Genomic DNA, 14729 nt, shown 5'->3' with positions numbered 1-14729 from the left:
TGGAGTCTAAATGCTTAGAGTCACCGAAAATATTTTCTTGCAAGTTTGGAAAGTAGTTCATTCACACTCTTCAACATTGTATCAGCTTTATCACGAAATTGATCAACAAACCAAACCAAAACTTAGTCTCAACAAGATGAACTTAGCATCCGATAAGTCTAATCTCTTCGGCTTAGTCCCATGTACCTATCTCTAATGGGTCCATATAGCACCATCAACCATATCATTCGCCCCAATTAGCTTATTTCTACTCAATCATCATGAGACATACAACAACATACCCAGTGTATTCACACAAAGTGGGTCTTGGGAAGGTAGTGTACGCAGTCCATACCAATACCACTACCTCAGATGAGGTAAAAGGTTGTTTCTAATAGACCCCCGACTTGGGACACCAAACAGTAAAAAGACATAGTAAAAACAAAAATGGAATAACACAACAATAAATAATAACAGAACCAAGACACCCACAGAGTAGTTACAAAACAATATGAACAGAAAACTACCAGACACATGGATAGCACTTATGACCACTGGCCCGACTACAAAGAAAGCACTCATACCTACTAGCAAGGATGCACTCCCAGCTACTAACCCTCTACCCTAATACGCGTCCTCCACACCTTCATATCTAGGGTCATGTCCTCCGTAAGCTGTAACTGCTCACGTCTAATCACCTCCCTTCAATATTTTTTCGACCTACCTCTAACCCGCCTGAAACCATCCATAACCAACCTCTCACACCTCCGAACTAAGGCATCCATGCACCTCCCCATCAAATGCCCGAACAATCTCAACCTCACTTCCCGCATCTTGTCTTCCACCGAAGTCACTTTCATCACCTCTCGAATAATCTCATTTCTAACCCTATCTCTCCTAGTAAGTCCACACATCCATCGCAACATCTTCATCTCCGCCACATTTAACTTTTGGATATGAGAGCTCTTAACTGGCCAACACTCCACTTCATACAATATAGCCGATCGGACTGCTATTCTGTAGAACTTGCCTTTTAGTTTAGGAGGCACCTTCTTATCACACAGAACTCCAAAAACAAGCCTTCATTTCATCCTCCATGCACCAATACGGTGTACGACATCCTCATCAATCTCTCCATTCCCTGTATCATAGACCCAAGGTACTTGAAACTATCTCCCTTCCAATGGCTTGGGAATCCAACTTTACTACCACGTCAGCCTCATGCGTCCAATCACTGAACTTGCACTCTAATTATTCTGTCTTAGTCCTACTCAACCTAAACCGTTTAGACTCAGGTGTTTGTTTCCAAACCTCCAACTTATCATTAACGACCCCCTCCCCCTCCCGGAGTCTCATCAATTAGAACTAGATTATCTGCAAAAAACATATACACCAACACCTCTCTTTGAATGTCACATCAATACAGCCATTTCCAAGGTGAATAAAAATGATCTAAGAGTCTTTCCCTAGTGCAACCCTATCGACCTAGTGTATGCCACTGGAAAACCTTAAGCCTTCAAGCACCTCCAAAGAACCTCCCTAGGAACTTTGTCGTACGCCTTCTCTAGATCGATAAAGACCATGTGAAGGTCCTTCTTTCTCTTCATACACTGCTCTAATAATCTCTCACGAGATGAATCGCCCCTCGATAGTCGAGCAACCTAGTTTGAATCGAAACTGATTCTCGAAAATAGTCACGATCCTCCTCAACTTCCACTCTACCACTCTTTCCCAAACCCACATAAGCAAAATTAATTCCCTCGAAAGGTTTTATGATATCCTGAATTTGGAATCAAATCTCCAAATTTCACTCCTAAAAAACAATTGAAACAAAGAATTTGTAGTTCCCTAATGTTTACTTCGTTGAAGAATTAAATTCTTCCAAGAGGATCTCGTTTTGAGGAGAACCAATGTAGGACACACAATAGTACAAATGGACATGTCACGACCATATGCTAGGATATCTAAGAGTTCCATCTCGCATCGCTAATGCGGACATAACAAAGAATTAGGGTGCCCCATCAAGAAATAAAATCATTATACTTTAAATTACTAATTAAAGTAAGTTCTAAAACTCAAGGTAGCTAAGTCTTCACCTGTCTCCCTCATACATACCTATTCTCTTAAACGAAGGTATTCGTACTCGGATGGCGACTCAAGATCAGCATCATGGATGTTAACTTTCTCCTTATGTTATTGGCTCACCGAGACCGGGCTCGCCGAGACCGATAGCAAAGGAAAACCTTTCTATCTAAAAGAAATGGGGCTCGATCAAAGGATCTAGATTCTACACTATGCTGTAGTTTAACAGAACCAATAGATTTTTGTATTGGATCGAACGGGCTTTTGTGAGAAATGGCGAAATTTGGTCCGTATCTCCTGCGGGAATGATTTGGAAGAAACAGGAAATGCTTTGCCTGGGTCCTTTTTGCTGCTTCATGGAGATGCCTCTTTTTCAAAACACAAACTTTCCAAGACCTGGCGTGTGCGGGCCCTCGTCCATTCCTTTGAGTGTCTGGGCCCACGACTTCTCGAAGCCGAGAGGTTAAAGAAAAAGTCAAGTTCGCTAAACTTGCTTTCTTTCTTGCTTTGAAGTCGAGGATGATTGTTCTCGCGTCTACTCTTCATACATACCGATAACTCAACATGCCTAACACACACTTCATCTTTTGTTCACTCGATCTCTGATTCATGTACTTAAGATCACATATCTAGTATTAGATAATTTTTTCATATCAATCTGCTCCTTTATCATTTCCATGGTCAAACTTACTAACATACCAAAACCATGGCTAAGTGCACTTGTCAAGTCTTTATTATTCCACTAAATCTTTATTGATATAGCATTTCCATGTTAAGTTTAGGATAACTTAGATTTCAATACTGAAAACCAAATGTTGTATTTGTTAGAATAGGAGTAGCAACAGAAATAATATCTAGAATCTTATTTGGAAAAGGATTGTAATATAGTTCCCTAGTTGGAAAAGGAATCTAATATAGTGTCTATAAATATGGTCTGTGTAATAATATAGATACAACAATTCAAATTGTGAGAAACATAGGAGAAAAATATTATTGAATTGTTCTCTCTAAATTATTACATTGAGATCCTATTTGTAGACACTACGTTACTCTTTTTCCAACTAGGACACTGACATTAATATTCCTATTCCTGCTCATATTCTAACACTCCTACTCAAGTTGGTGCATACAAGTCATATGTACCGCGCTTGATACAAATGTAATTAATACGAGGACCAGTGAGGGACTTGGTGAAAATATCTACAAGCTGATCAAAAGCATCTTCTCTCTCACAAAGTGATAATTAGGGGTGTACAGACCAAACCGTCAAGTCAAACCGAACCGACGAACCAAACCAAACCGAGAAAAAAAACCGACTTATGATTTGGTTTGATTGGTTTGGCGTTAGAAAAAAAAAAACCGACCATTCTTGGTTTGGTTTGGTGTTAACCAAAAAAAAGTCGAACCAAACCCGAATCAAACCGACATAATATATATATATAATATTCTAACTTTATATATATATATATATAATATTCTTTCTTATATATATATATATATATATAATATTCTAACTTTTTTATACATAAAATATTAATTATAATCTGCTTTTGAATACTTTTTCAACTAGTTTTAGTAATTTTCAATAATTTCAAAGTAGATGTAGATATATATAGGAAAAAATACATAAAGTAACATACTTAAGTATTAAATTACAAAAAATAGCAACACTTTAATCAAATTACATTTTGTAGCATATGTATTTGTATTTTTGTAGCAACAGTTTGCAAAAATACATATCGATCATAAGGGCAGTAAAAATCATATGTATTTGTATTTTTATAGCAACAGTTTGCAAAAATACAAAATACAACTTGCTATATTATTTAATTATGAAACTGTTCCTATGAAACTCATAATTAAGGGGATAAGTATGTTATTTCTGAATTTTGCCCTATACTGGAAAAAATTTAGGCCTTTAAGTTGTAATATTTGTCCATTAATTGCTAATTAAATGATCGAAAATCCAATATAAACATAAAACCTAAACTTTTCACTCTTCATCTCACTTTTTAGTTTCAAGAGAGTTTTCTACTCCTCATTTTTTCATAATTATGGTTTTTCATTAGCAAATAATTGAAAACATATTTGATCTAGTCTTCGATCACAATATAATTGTAAAAATTAAAGATTATAAAAAAAGTCAAAAAAAACCAACAAAACCAAAAAAATAGACTAAAACCTAAACCGAAAAAATCAATTCTATGTTGGTTTGATTTGGTTTATAGTTTTAATAAACCGACATGATTGGTTTGGTTTTTTTTTAATAAAAAACGAACCAACCCGACCTATGTACACCCTTAGTGATAATCAATCTCTATTAGTCCTCTAGAAATACTGGATTTGATGCGATATGAAGCCACTTGGTCATCACATACAAGTTCCATTTCACCGATTTCTCCAAATTTTAACTCTCTCAATAAATGTTTAATCCAAACTAGGTCACAAGTGACTACCGCCATTGCTTGATATTCCGCTTCTGCACTAGATCGAGCAACCATACTCTATTTCTTACTCTTCCAAGACACCAAATTACCTCCTTCTAAAACACAATATCCCGATGTAGAACGTCTATCACAAGGTGATCCTGCTTAATCAGCGTCGGTATATCCAACGATCTGCTCATGACCTCGATCCTCGAAAAGTAGTATTTTACGTGGAGCTGACTTAATATATCGCATAATGCGAACAACAACATCCAAATGACTATCGTAGGGAGAATCCATAAACTGACTCACAATACTCACAGGATAGGAAATATCAGGTCTGGTCATTGTGAGATAATTCAACTTACCAACTAGACGCCTATATCTTCTAGGATCATTGAGTGGCTCCCCCTGTCCTGGCAAGAGTTTAGTATTAAGATCCATAGGAGTGTCAATACGTTTACATCCCATCATTTCTTTCTCATCGAGAATGTCTAAGGCATACTTGCGTTGTTAAATAACAATACCTGATCTGGACTGAGCAACTTCAATTCCTAAAAAGTACTTTAATCTACCGAGGTCTTTAGTTTGGTAATGCTGAAAGAGGTGTGGCTTCAAGCTAAGGATATCATCTTGATCATTGTCGCTAACAACGATAACGTAAACCACCAAATAAATACATAGATTAGGAGCAGCATGTCGATAAAATACAAAGTGATCTGCCCCATGACGAATCATGCCAAACTTCTGAATCACTATGTTGAATTTCCCTGACCAAGCCCGAGGTGATTGTTTTAGACCATAAAGTGACCGACGCAATCGACACACTAGACTAGACTACTCCCCTGAGCAACAAAACTAGTAGTGGCTCCATATAAACTTCTTCCTCAAGGCCACTATGGAGAAAAGCATTCTTAATATCTAACTGGAAAAGAGGCCAGTGTCGAACAACACCTATGGATAGTAAAAGACGAATAAATGCTATTTTAGCCACGGGAGAAAAAGTATCACTATAATCAAGCCCAAATATTTGAGTGTACCCCTTGGCAACAAGGCGAGCCTTAAGTTGATCAATATGACCACCGGACCAACTTTCACTGCATAAACCCAACGACAACCAACAGTTGATTTATCTGGAGGGAGAGGAACAAGCTCCCAAGTACCACTCGAACGTAAAGTAGACATCTCGTCAAGTATAGCTTATCGCCATCCTACATGAGAGTGTTTCTTTAGTGAACTTAGGGATGGATACAGAGGACAAGGATGTCATAAAGACACAATGAGGTGATTATAGACCATGATAACTTAAAAGGGTATAATAAGGGTTAGTATTATGCGTGAACCGTATACCTTTTAGAATTGCAATCAAAGGAGACAAGTCTATACTAGGTGCAGGGTTGGGTGCAGGATGGGAATCATCTGAGCCTGATGTCGTCAGGAGAGGTGGCACTATAGATGGAGTTGTAAAAGGTATTTAGATTCTTCAAAAGTCAGTGCGGGTAGGACTGGTGGCACTATGGATGGAGAAGTAGTCGTAGGATCCTCAAAAGTCGATATAGGTAAGACCTCAGACATGTTAGGATGATCAGGGTCAAAAAAAGATGTAAAGGTTGAGACTCAAAGAATATGACATTAGCCGACATAAGGTATCGATGAAGAATAGATGAGTAGCAACGATATCCCTTTTGTACTCGAGAATAACCAACAAAGACACATTTGAGAGCACGAGGGGTTAATTTATCTTTCCCTGGGTGAAGTTATGAACAAAACATATACTCCTAAAGATTTGGGAGAGAGAGAGTAAAGAGGTGATTGAGGAAACAATATATGGAATTTGATTTTGAATGGAACATAAGGGCATCCGATTAATTAAATAGCAAGATGCGATAACTGCATTACCCCAAAATCGTAGCGGAACATGGGATTGAATTAGAAGAGTGCAAGCAGTCTCTATGAGGTGCCTATTCTTAATCTATGCTACTCCATTTTGTTGATGGGTATAGGGACAGGAAGTCTGATGAATAATTCTTTGATGAGTCATAAATTGTTGAAATTAGATTCTAAGCCGTTATGACTACGAAAGGTACGAATAGAGACACCAAATTGATTTTGTATTTTTGTATGTTAAATATGATATCATTACTAGATAATTTAGATATGAGAATATTTTTATATTCAAATAGTGTAGATGTGGGAATATCCTCAAATCCCCACAATTAGGCACTTAGAATATTGTGTAATATTCTTATTAGTTTTCTTTCTTATTTACATTCACTGTAACACTATTTAATCCTACTAGCTTGAGGGAATAATCAAGACACAAATTCTCAAATTCTCCTCTTCTCCCTCTAATTTCTCATAATATCAGAGCCTTTTTTTCTCAAAATTTTTCTTCTTTTTCTCAAAATAGATTCTGCAAAGCAGAATTGTAGAAATAGATTATGCAAAACAAACTCTGCAAAGCAAAATTGCACAAACAGATTATACAAAGCAAAATTGCACAAACAGATTATACAAAGCAGAATTGCAGAAACAAATTCTGCAAAACCCAGAATCCGCAGAAACAAAAAAGAATCTGCAAAACAGAGTTGTAGAAACATATTCTGCATAACAGAATCGCAGAAATTAAGAAAAAAAAACTGTTGGTTTTTTGCCATACTTGGTTTCTATATCTTTTTGGTCATAAATCATGCATCTACACAATAATGACCACCTTAGATACACAATAAATATGGCTCATAACGGAAATGGCATTTTGCCCATACCTGATTTCAGGGATGGATCATCTATATCTATCACTTTAACTGCAGCAGACTATATTGACTACCTACAATACAAAGCATCAAGGCAACAATCATCAACTTCATCAGCTTGTACGATGCAACCTGGTAACTTTTTGCTTATGTCACACAGTCTTCATCTCAGGAACAATGGATTCTTGATTCTGGTGCTTCAAATCATATTTCTGGTAACAAAATACTCTTTCTTCTATTACTACCCCTTCTATCCTCTCTACTGTGACTTTGGCTAATGGATTAAAAACTATAGTAAAAGGGATAACTATTAGCTCACCCTTTGCCTTCCATATCTTTAAAATCAGTTTTTTTTGCACCTGAATGTCCGTATAATCTTATTTTCATTAGCAAATTAACCAAAAACAAGAAATGTGTTGTAGCCTTCCTTGATGATTTTGTTCTTCTATGGGACCGAAATATGAGATAAATGCTTGAAAAAGGACATGAGTCACAGGGATTGTACTTGATATCCACCCCACAAACACATGCTGCTTTCACTTCCACTACTTACACTTAATTGCTCCATAATCAACTAGTTCATTCGAATCTCTGAAAACTGTAGAAGATGGTAGCCAGATTATCTAATCTACCTTTGTTAGAATGTGAATCGTGTCAACTTGAAAAGAACACTCGTTCCTGTTTCCCAAAGCGCGTCAATAATAGGGCCACCTCTATGTTTGAAATTGTCCATCCAAGTCGTGTCAGCTCTTCCTGAGGTTTTCATTATTTTGTGACCTTCACTGATAACTATTCTCGGTGCACGTGGTTATTCTTAATGAAAAATCGATCTGAGGTATTCTCTATCTTTCAGAAATTGTGTTGAAATTCATAATCAATTTGGTACAGCCATTAAGCAGTTAATCAGTGATAATGCTCGAGAGTATTTCTCTGCCCTTTCTCTTATTTTATGTCATCTTATGGCATATTGCACTTGTCTCCTTGCGCACACACTCCTCAATAAAATGGAGTTGTTGAGCGTACAAATAGACATCTAATTGAAACAGCTAGGACATTGCTTATTCACACTCATGTCCCTATACGTTTTTGGGGTGATGTTGTTATTATTGCCTATTATTTAATCAATCGTATGCCTTCCTCTGTTTTGCAGTACAAGAGTCCATACTCAATCCTCTATCCGGACCATAATTTGTTTCCCCTTCCTCCATGTGTGTTTGGTTGCACTTGTTCTGTTCATAACCTTACCCCTGGGAAAGACAAACTTCAACATAAGGCTTTTAAATATATCTTTCTCGAGTATTCTCGTCTACAAAAAGGTTACAAATACTTTAACCCCTGTACTAATAAGTACTTGATCTCAACAGATGTTACCTTCTTTGAGTCTTCTTCGAATTTTTCTCCTAATACAGAATATCAAAACACCATATCAACCGTTCTTCCAATTCCAACTATTCCACCCCCATCTTCACCTCCTTCTCTTAAGGTCTATTCTCGACGACCCCTGCCTTCTCCCGAGCTTGCTAACCCAGTTAGTATTTCCAACTTTGATACAGGTACACAAAACATTCTTGGTGACTCATTACCTCCTCTAACAATGTCTTCTGCTCTAGTCGAGCACTCATTAGATGATATTCGCATTGCTCTTAGCAAAGATACTATAACTACTGCCAATCAAGCTCCTATTTATACTTATTTAAGCTATCATCGTTTATCACCTTCATATCATACCTTTATTACTAGCTTATCCACTATCAAAGTTCCAAAGTATGTAGTAGAAACATTGGTTCATCTAGGTTGGCATCAAGCTATGATTGAAGAAATGACTCTTTTGCATGATAATGGTACTTGGGAGCTTGTATCTTTACCGAAAGGCAAACGCACGATTGATTGTCGTTGGGTATTCACAGTTAAAGTAGGCTCAGATAGAGCAATTGATCGTCTCAAAGCGAGATTGGAAGGGACACACTCAGATTTATGGCATTGACATATGGAGATACTTTCTCACTGGTTGCCAAGATGGGTTCAATTCGTCTTCTCATATCTATGGCAGCAAGGAAACATTGGTCTCTTTTCCAGCTAGACATAAAAAAAATGCATTCCTTCACGGAGAACTGGCTGAAGAGGTTTATATAGAGCAACCACCAGGATTTGTTGCTCAGAGGAGTCTGGACTATTATGTATACTTCGCCGATCTCTTTATGGTCTCAAGCAATCTCCTAGAGCATGGTTTGATCGTTTTTGAGCTGTTGTCCAAGAGTTTGGAATGATTCGAACAGAAGCTGATCACTTTGTTTTTTATAGGCATTCATCTCATGGCAAACGTATCTTCTTAATTGTTTATGTTGATGATATTGTTATCACCGGTACTTCTCAACTCAAACAACACATTTCAAGTCACTTTCAGACTAAGGATTTGGGAAAGCTGAAATACTTTCTAGGCATTGAAATGGCACAGTCTAGTGATGGTATTGCTATTACGCAAAGAAAATATGCCTTAGACATTTTGGAAGACGCTCGTATGTTTGATTGCAAACATGTGGACACTCTCATGACTCATGGATCCAAATACTAAGCTTATTCCAGAACAGGGGGAGCCCCTAAAAGATCCCAGCAGATATCGAAGACTAGTTGGCAAACTCAACTATCTTAAGATCACACGACCAGACATCTCATTTGTTGTTAGTGTAGTTATCCAGTTTCTACAATCACCTCGTGATACTCACTGGAATGCAGTGATTCGCATTCTACGATATATCAAAAGCTCTCCAGGACAAGGTTTAAGGTTTATTGTATAAAGACAAGGGACACATCAACATTGTTGGGTATTCTGATGCAGATTAGAGGTTGGGCCTCCTTCTGATAGGCGATCCACTTCAGGTTATTGTGTGCTAACGGGAGGTAATGTAATATCCTTGGGAAAGTAAAAAAGCAAGATGTTGTGGCTAGATCAAGTGCAAAGGCGGAGTATCGAGCTATGGCATTGGCTACGTTTGACCTTATATGGTTGAGACAACTTCTCCAAGAATTGAAGATGGGAGGAGTTGAACCAATGAAATTGATTTGTGATAACCAAGCTGCATACACGTCGTTCCCACTATCATATTTCATGAAAGAACGAAACAAATTGAGATAGATTGTCACTTCATTCAAGAGAAGATTGAGTCAGGACATATCTCCACAAGTTTTGTCAACTCGAAAAATCAACTGGCGGATATTTCCACAAAATCACTTCGAAGATCCAGAGTTGGCTATATTTGTGGAAAACTAAGAGCATATGACTCATACACTCCAGCTTGGGGGGAGTGTTAAATATGATATTATTACTAGACAAGTTAGATATGAGAATATATCTACATTTAAATAGTGTATATGTGGGAATATCCTCAAATCCCCACAATTAGGCACTTAGAATATTGTGTAATATTCTTATTAGTATTTTTTTTTCTTATTTACGCTCTCTGTAACACTATTTAATTCCACTAACTTGAGGGAATAATTAGAAAACAAATTCTCAAATTCTCTTCTCCCTTTAATTTCTCACAGCACAATAACTCTAGAATATTATAGGAAATATTTCAGAGTGATCTTTCATTAAGAAAATCCAAGTACATCTTGAATAATCAATGAAGCTTACAAAGTAACAAAACCCCGAGGTTGAACTAATTCTACCAGGACCTCAAATATCAAAAAACCAAGGAACAGATAGACTCTGGGCGATTCTCACTACTGCGTTGAAAGGTAGTTCGAGTGTGTTTTCCAAGTCGACATGACTCACAATTTAATGTGGATAGACTAGACAAACTATGCACTATCTTTTGTAACTTGAACAAACTAAGATGTCCCAAATATTTGTGAATTACATTTGGAGAATCAGTATCTGGACATGCTAAGGAGGAGTTAGGAAAGGTAAGGTAGTAGCGGCATTGTGATTCATATCCTACACCAATTGTTTGTCCCATAATACGGCCATGCATGATAAAAGAGTCCTCAAGAAATAGTATGCAACAATTTAAGGCATGAGTCAAACGATTGATTGATGCAAGATTAAAAAGACAACCACGGACAAAGAACAGAATTTAAAGTGATAGGGATTAGCATGTCCAACTCCTTCTGCTTTGGTTTGGTTACCATTGGCTAAAGTGACAGTTGGAAGAGACTGTGAATAAACAATATTTGATAGAAGTGATTTATCACCAAAATATGATCAGAAGTGCCAGAAGTCCACAACCTATGATCCAAAAGTAGGAGATTGTGCAGTTGAGGCTACTAGTAGAGATGTCTACTTACTTGCTCGATATTAAAGATATTCATTATATTCCTTTTCAAATAAATACACCCATTGATTACATATGGTGTTAGACTAAGCAACATGAGCATTTTTAAGTGGTCGACCATACAAAGAATAACATATTTCATGAGTATATCCAAGCCTATTACAATAAGTACACTTAGGTTGAGAATAGCATACGTCACGAGTGTGCCCAAGCCTTTTACGATAACTATACCTAGGTCGAAATCTTCCAAAACAACCTCCCCCTCGTCGATTCTTCATGGATTGTAATGTTTGATTTTCTGATCTCCTCATTAAGGATTTAGACTTAATCATAGGACTAAAATGAACAGGAAACAAGTATTTAGTTGCTGGAATCTAAAATAACGTGCTCCCTACCGAAAAATTAGATCTGATTGCCGGAACATGATTGGAATCAAGAAATAAACTTGCCGGATAAAATGGCCGAAAACTGTTCACACGCCAGCACATGAATCTGACGCGCTCGTCGAAGATCTATTTTTGGTTGCGCATGAAGGCGCGTACAATCTTGTTTACGGCTTTGTCGCTGGATAGTTTCGAAACTACTGGTGGGCTGGTTTTCAAAAACTAAAGAACTAACTAACAAGGTCACCGAAAAATTTGCACAATGACGGTTGATTTCGCTGGAATGATGCACAATGATCCTTTTTTCGCCAATGCTCTGATACCATATGAAAAATATAGGAGAAAAATACTATTGAATTATTGTCTCTAAATTATTACATTGAGATCCTATTTATGATACTACATTAGACTCCTTTTCCAACTAGGACACTGATATTACAATCCTTTTTCGAGTAGGATTCTATATAATATTCTTAATCATACTCATATTCTAACATAAGTAATATTCTTCTCCTATATTTCTCTCATGGTATGAGAGCTTCTGCGATCTTGGTAGAAAATCAAAGAGCTTCCACTACCGGCGAACGGCTATTACCCATACATGTCGCCCATCTGGCCAATGATTATGTTAGCAAAAGTTGGGCCACTGTGTTTCTTCTTGATGGGATCTCATATCTAATTTGCGTAACACCGTGCATATTTCTGATGACTACTTTCTCATATCTAATTTGCGTAGCACCGTGCATCTTTCCAATGACTACTTCGTCATATCTAATTTGCATAGCACCATGTATCTTTGTAGTGACTACTTTCTCATAGCTAATTTGGATAGCACCATGCATCTTTCAAGACTACTTTCTCATATTAATTTGCATAGTACCAAGCATCTTTTCGAACAACCACTTTCTCATATCTGAGTTACGTAGCACTGTGCATCTTTTTCAGTGACTCCTTAGATCTGATTTGCGTAGTTTCATGCGTCTTTCCGATGACTCTTTAGATCTAATTTACCTAGTTTTAGTTTTTGCTAGTCTTGTGCAAAAAAAAAAACACGGCGGAGAGGTTGAGATGACTCATATAATTTATACCAATTTTTGACAATTTTCCAGCGACAGATCAACTTTCTGGCGATGTTTACTACTTTTTCGACCATTTTTTCAGTTCATTCCTTTCCAACTGAGGTCGGCCATACGTCCTAAGCAATACTTACTAGTTTTCTTATTGATATCTTCACTAAGTCCTCACTGATCCTTTTATTAATTTATTCATAACAAGCTTGGTACATATGACCTACGTGCTAAGTTGCTCGGACTCTTCAAAAATGTTGCCGCACCCATGCCAGATCCTCCAAAAATGCACTATTTTTGAAGGCCAACACGCACCCGATGACATTTTTAAAAAGTCAGAGCAACATAGCCTGTATGCACAAGCTTGAGGGGAAGTGTTAGAATAAGAGTAAGAACAAGAATAGTGTATAAGAATCCTACTTGAAAAAGAATTGTAATATAATGTCTTAGTTGGAAAAAGAGTCTAATATAATGTCTATAAGTAAGGTCTCTGGGTAATAATATAGACAACAATTAAAATAATATGATTAAGTTTAGGTAAAATTGTAATATAATGTCTTAGCTGGAAAAAGAGTAATATAGTGTCTATAAGTAGGGTCTCCGTGTAATTATATAGCCAACAATCAAATAATATAATTTAGTCAAATCTAATAATTCGGTGACCTTTATCAGTTTTTCGACAAGATCTGTCAAGATCCTTTTTGATTTTTTCGACAATTCAATACAATTTTTGCAAACGTTCATCACAGATTTTGATTTAGTCCTATAATTAAGTTCGAACCCTTAATGAGGAGATCAAACAATCAAACAACACAATCCATGAAGAATCGATGTGGGGGAGGTCGTTTTGAAAGATCCTGACCTAGGTGTAATTATTGTAATAGGCTTGGCCACTCCCATGACATATGATATTCTCGACCTAAATGTAGTTATTGTAGTAGACTTGGACACACTTGGAAAATGTGTTATTCTTTGCATGGTCGACCACCCAAAACTGCTCATATTGCTCAGTTTAACAACACACATAATAAATGGGTTTATTTATCGGAAGAGAATCATAATGAGTATCTTCAATATCAAGCAAGCAAGAAGATATCTCTACTAGTAGCTTAAACTGCACTCTCCTATCTTTGGATCATAGCTTGTGGACTCTGGCGCTTCTGATAATCCTCTATCCTCTGTCACTTTAAATTCTATTCTTTGTCCATGGTTGTCCTTTTGATCTTGCATCAGTAAGTCATTTGATCCAAGCCCTTTTGTCATGCATGACCGTAGTACGGGACAAACAATTAGTGTAGAATATGAATCACAAAGCCTCTACTACTTACCTCTCTTAACTTCTCCATAGCATGTCCGACACAGATTCTTCGGACGTAATTCACAAACGTTTGCGACATCCTAGTTTGTTCAAGCTACAAAAGATGGTGCTTAGTTTTTCTAGTCTGTTCACATTAGATTGTAAGTCGTGCCAACTTGGGAAACAAACTCGAATTACCTTTCAACGTAGTAATGATTCACTCTGACATATGGGGTCCTAGTAGAGTCAGTTCAGCCTTAGGGCTTTGTTATTTTGTTAGTTTCATTGATGATTATTCAAGATGTACCGGGATTTTCTTAATGAAAGATCACTCAGAATTGTTTTCTAAATACCAGAGTTATTGTATTGAAATAACAAATCAATTCGGTGTCTCTATTCATACCTTTCATAGTGATAGTGCCTTAGAATATATGTCCTTCCAATTTCATCAGTTTATGACTCATCAAG

The 14729-nt window shown here is 36.9% G+C and overlaps 1 protein-coding gene across 2 annotated transcripts in view; it reads right to left on the bottom strand.

The window, feature by feature from the left end:
- LOC107870739 overlaps positions 1-14729 on the bottom strand; it is a 41440-nt gene that overhangs the window by 13650 nt on the left and 13061 nt on the right. Inside the window, exon 4 of one of the 2 annotated variants that reach the window (XR_007055900.1) lies at positions 7253-7314. The exons of the other annotated variant lie outside the window; for it this stretch is intronic. The gene's annotated coding sequence lies outside the window, so the exon portion shown is untranslated. The remainder of the gene's footprint in view (positions 1-7252; positions 7315-14729) is intronic. 2 annotated transcript variants of the gene reach the window in all.

This window comes from Capsicum annuum, chromosome 5 (genome assembly GCF_002878395.1).
Source record: "Capsicum annuum cultivar UCD-10X-F1 chromosome 5, UCD10Xv1.1, whole genome shotgun sequence".
NCBI classification, from domain to species: domain Eukaryota; kingdom Viridiplantae; phylum Streptophyta; class Magnoliopsida; order Solanales; family Solanaceae; genus Capsicum; species Capsicum annuum.
The sequence above is the reverse complement of the archived record's forward strand: the minus strand, read 5'-3'. Positions and strand labels throughout refer to the sequence as shown.